Genomic DNA, 5853 nt, shown 5'->3' with positions numbered 1-5853 from the left:
AAGATCTAGTTAAGAATGCCACACAACCATTAAAATATACTTTATATATTACTATATGATGTATACCCTTTATGACCCCCGAACAAGATGAGTAGATATCAAACAATGTCAACTTGCCCCACTTGCCCATACTATATCCCACTTTACAAAAAAAATTGCCCTATTCTTGTTTACTGACTCGCCCCACTTTTGAAGTGTAAAATCAAATTGAAGAATCAGTCTGAAAACTCACTTATTAACGAAAAAGGTTTAAACCCCAATGAATTAAGGTCTGCCAACTCAGCACTCAGCCCACTTTAAAAAATATTGCTTCCTTAAGTATGTTAAATAACTGTTAGTTCATATCCAGTCGTCCTGGTACCGTGTAGTGGTATGTGTCGTGGCTTGATATGCCAAAGGTCTTGCATGAGTTCGAATCCCAGCATATACACTGGATTTTTTCTACGTGAATTTTGATAGATATTCTTCTCCGTATAATTAATTAAGTTTTATAGTGGATTTGACATTCCTGCCAAAATGTTACAGAACAAAGGAAAGCATGCACAACAAAGAAACTCAAACTGGGGTGATCTGGTAGGGGTGATCCGTCTCAGATCACCCCTGTCAGAACAAAGGAGCTGGGATGTAATCTTTTGGTATTACCTAACACTTGTATGCAATATTTCTGCAGATACAGATACAGATAAAAAAAAAATTGAATCAGATAATGATTGCCCCATATTGCATGAAACTGGCAAAACTTCCAGTGAATAAACTTATAGACAGACTAGCTGAAGTTAACAATTATTAATTATTAATTCTTTTAATAACAATATTCTAAACATGCTAAATAGTATATCTGATGAGTTAATATTTTTAATTTTAAAGTTAATTGCTTAGTGAGTAGTTTCAAGTCATGCACTAGTGATTGTCTTCATGGACCAATGAGTTAGGTTTGTTATAACCGTTTAGGTTTTACAAGTTTGGGGTATGACAACTCTCTCTTCTTTATAATGATTGGTTCATTAAGTCACATGTCTTTTTTGGAGGGAAATTCTATATTGTCTTGGTTAGAATTTGCTTATATCTTGAACTAAGGGGTGCTGATATAGTTTGTACTCATATTTAATGGACATCCTTGATTTTATAAATAAAAAAGGTAAGTTTTCTATAACATGTTATACATTTGTAATATGTCATATTTCAACATATACATGATATATATATATAACTAATATGATTTTATTGCATAAAATGGTCAAACTGAAAGATTCTAGATATTTTGAAGGTTAAACATGTCAGGAATACTTATCAATTTGCCAAGTTTTGTGAATCAATAACACCAATTGTGGAGAAATGTTTGAAGTCATGTTCCAATATTTCTGGTATTGGGTCCATTCACCCTGAGTTTGTTCGCCCATTTTTGTTTGGGGGGGGGGAATAAAAACTTCGTAATCATTAAAAAAATATTAGCACAGTAAAAAACAAACATTTTGTTAGACAAATTACATTATATATCTCGGTTTAAAAGTGTATAAACAAATTTAACTTTTAGCAGCAACAGTCATGATTATGTTTTTATTGCAGATATTGAACCAGACTAAGATTGTACATGAAGTAGTACCACAAGGGTTCCAGCAAGGTATGTTTGCATTCTGTTTATTGTCTCGACTTGAAAATTACATAAATCAATAGTACTGACGTCACGCTATGTTTCTTTAAATTCATATATTGATGGTCAATATGAAAATGATATGACGCCACACATAACACAGAATGCTTCAGTGGTTCCTTATATAATCAACCAAATTTTCCCAAAACACGGAACCCTCCCCCCCTTGATTCGCCTATGACTGGTTTACCTTTTAAAATTATGACTTGCAATTTAAATAAAAAATGTAGTTTTTTTATGCCCCACCTATGGTAGTAGAGGGCATTATGTTTTGTTATGCCCCACATAGGATAGTAGAGGGGCATTATGTTTTCTGGTCTGTGTATCCATTTGTTCATCCGTCCATTTGACTGTTCATTCATTCATCCGTCCGTCCCGCTTTCTGACAGGTTACTTAAGTTTTTGGTCGAGATACTTTTTGTTGAGCCTTCAACTTTAGTCGAAAAAGCGAGACTACATTCCGTCGGTGTCGTCGTTGTTGGCGGTGTCCACAAATATTCACTCTGTGGTTAAAGTTTTTGAAATTTTAATAACTTTCTTAAACTATACTGGATTTCTACCAAACTTGGACAAACTATGGAATGATTGTAAGGTGTACATGTCTAGCGGGCATCTGACCTTGACCTCATTTTCATGGTTGTGGTCAAAGTTAAGTTTTTGAGTTTTGGTCTTGTTATCTATTACTATATATGCCAACTATATTTGGTGTATGGAAATATTTTATGATCTAAATGTCAGTCACACAGGTTTTATTTGACCTCAACCTCATTTTCATGGTTCATTGTTAAGTTTTAAGTTTTTGTAATTAGGCATATTTTTCTTAAAATATGATGGGGAATAGGTCAACTATATTTGTTGTATTGAAGCATTGTTAGCTGTTCGTGTCTGCCTGACATGGTTCATCTGACATTGACCTCATTTTCATGGTTCATTGGTCTTTGTTTAGTTATCTTGGTTAATGTTAAGTTTATGTGACAGTTTTTAATAAAGCTTTATACTTAGGACTATCAACATAATATCAATGATTAGTAAAGAAGGTGAGACATTTCAGTGTGTGCACTCTTGTTCTTCTAGATAACATTACATATAGTCTGCAGTTCAAGTTTTTAACATAACTGAGCTTGGATTTTTACCTAACATACTTTGTTGAACCTGGGACTAACAGCAAAAGTAGGCGAGACGCTGTTTTTTATTATTACTTTTTCATTTTGTCTATTTCCTATGTACGAGTGGTAGATCCAGAAATTTTCATCAGTGGGGGCCCATTGAATGCATAAGAGGGGACCCGCTCCTGTCAAGCTTCAGTGATTCCCTATATAATCAACAAAAATCTCCCCAGAAAAGAGGGCCCCTTTTAATCCACCTCTGTGTACACACATTTTTACCTTTTGGTCACCCTTCCCCCTCCTCTTATTCCCCTTTTGGATTTATCTGACATTGACAAAACCTTGCCAGATTGGGGACTGTTAGGTGCTTCTCACTAACATTTCTAACCCCACCACAAAATGTATGAATGTGTCTGTCCCAAGTCAGTGGTAGTTATTTTTGGCTGTCTCGCATATTTGTTTTTTTGTCTCGCCTTGACTGAGTCAAAAAGCGAGACATAGGTATGCTGTTTCCGGCTTGTATTAGGTTGTGATTAGGTCAATTTATGGGGAACCACTAGTGGTAGGTCAATGATATTTGGTATGCAGTTGTATAGGCAATTGGCATCTTTCATATTCATGGAGATTTTTTGACTCTGCCCCCTCAGTCATGGTCTATTGACTTTGAAACTTTTGCTTAGTTTACATGTATTAGTTTGTGATTAGATTAGTTTAAGATGAACTGCTAATGTTAAGTCAATGATATTTGGTATGCAAATGTATTAGCATTTGAAAGTATCATTTCCATGGAGATTATATAGCCCCACCCCTGATCACGGTTCATTGACTTTGAAACTTTAACATAGTTTACAAGTTAATGTTTGTGTTTAGGTTTGTTTAAAGGGAACGACTTAAAATGAGTCAATGGTAATTGGAATGCAGTTGCATTAGCAGTGGCACATCTCATTCCATGGAGATTGTTTAGCCGTGTACCTTCAGTCATTGTTCCTTATTTTGTACTTTTATTAGGGCATTAGTTTTTCTCGTTTGAATTATTTTACAATGGAAATTTTGGAGCCTTTTATAGCTGACCATGTTGTATGGGCTTTGCATATTGTTGAAGGCCATTCTGTGACTTATACTACAGTTGTTAATTTCTGGTCATTTGGTCTCTTGTTGAGAGTTGTCTCATTGGCAATCATACCACATCTTTTTTTTATAAAAAATTACCAATTCAAAATTTATCAAATTAAAGTTTTCATATGAATGGCTGATTAAACTCAAACAAAAGGTATAGGAAGGTGTGGTATGAGTGCCAATGAGACGACTCTCCATCCAAATAACAATTTATAAAAGTAAACCATTTTAGGTCAAGCATACTTTAGGAATAATAAATGTTATTTTTACTTTTCAGTATGTTGAGAGAAGTTCAGAACAAGCTATTATGTTTGAAGAGGAGTTGTCAGCACGTCATCTTTGAATAAAGTCAGTTGTATTAGAAGTGAAGCCTAAACAGAAATGAGACAATTATCAAATAATTCAAAGACTACATGGATGTTATCTGGACTAACATTTGTATGACCCAAATGTGGTATTTTTCATATGAAGACTTACAAGGCAAATAATTGCATGGCTGTGGCAAACATGTGTATTCATTTAACATGTTTAAAGACTTGAAGAACTTGTACTGCCTTCTTCAGATTTCAGTAGAATTTGTTTAAGACAGTAAATTCTGAGTATGAATTGGAAGAATTTTTGCTCATTTAAATGAATTATGAAAATGTTTTACATCTTAAATATACAAAAACAACATACCGGTAAATTATTTTTTCTTTCTTGAAACTTATTACAAAATAAATTCTTATATACTAATTCTTGAAATTAACAAGTTTATTTTTAGTCTGAATGTACAACTCAATGCACTGGTTATTCACACAGAAAACTACATTTATCTCTCAGTCATATTAAAAAAAATGATATATGGTAGAATTGCCAATGAGACAACTATCCGTAAAATAAATGCCAATGATCAAAGATAATGAATATGAGATATAAGAATATATGTCAGGTATGAGTGTCAATGAGGCAATTCACCATCCAAGTCATTATTTGTATTAAACATAAAAGACTATTTTGAAATTTTCATATCTTTCTGGTTTTACTCTTTTAGTTGAGTTGCTGTCACACTGTACTGTGTTTACTGGAATGCAACATCTTATTCAATCCTTACAAAAACCATCAAGGATATCAAAACTATATACTAGATATCTTGTATAGAAAAGTTATTTCACTTCTTAACACAGGCAACTTGGATTCAAGGATTTTGTTATTCTTTTAGTTGTTATTTAAAAATGTTTTTCAGTGACTGAAAATGAAAAACATGACAACATTATGTATCAGTTAGCATTAGATACTTGTGTACACGTATGGGAAGTATCATGGATTAAAAGAGAAAGAGAGATTACTATATAAACATATTTTATATAAGATATCTTATATACTTTATAAGATATCTTATCAATTACATAAGATATCTTATAAATTACATAATATATCTTATAAATTACATAAGATATCTTATAAATTACATAAGATATCTTATAAATTACATAAGATATCTTATAAATTACATAAGATATCTTATAATATATATAGATATCTTATACAATTTATTAGATATCTATGATATATTCTATATTATAAAAGATATCTTCTATAATTTATAAGATATCTTATAAAGAAAAGCATTTGAGATATTATAGATATCTCATTAACTTTATTAGATATCTCTTTAACTTTATAATATATCTCATTAACTTTATAATATATTTTATATAGTTATAAGTTATCTCAAATAGTTAAAAAGATATCTTATATAGTTCATTAGATATCTTACATAATTCATTAGATATCTTAAATAGTTCATGTGATATCATATATAGTTTATGAGATACCTCATATAGATAATGAGATATCATATTTAATTTATAAGATATCTTATATAAAAAATATTTATAAGATATCTAATAGACTAGGAGATAAAGTACATACTATATCTTATATACTATATAGGATATCTTATAAACTATATAAGATATCTAATATCTTCTATATCAT

General features: G+C 31.4%; 1 long non-coding RNA gene across 1 annotated transcript; it reads left to right on the top strand.

Annotated features, from left to right (window-relative positions):
• The first annotated feature begins 896 nt into the window (after positions 1-896).
• Positions 897-4545, top strand: LOC134694054 (uncharacterized). Its single transcript, XR_010102557.1, has 3 exons — positions 897-1138; positions 1567-1621; positions 4151-4545. It is a non-coding gene; the product is annotated as an uncharacterized LOC134694054 (long non-coding RNA).
• Positions 4546-5853: the final 1308 nt, after the last annotated feature.

Source organism: Mytilus trossulus, chromosome 13 (assembly GCF_036588685.1).
Source record: "Mytilus trossulus isolate FHL-02 chromosome 13, PNRI_Mtr1.1.1.hap1, whole genome shotgun sequence".
NCBI classification, from domain to species: Eukaryota; Metazoa; Mollusca; class Bivalvia; order Mytilida; family Mytilidae; genus Mytilus; species Mytilus trossulus.
This window is presented reverse-complemented; position numbering and strand designations above follow the sequence as displayed.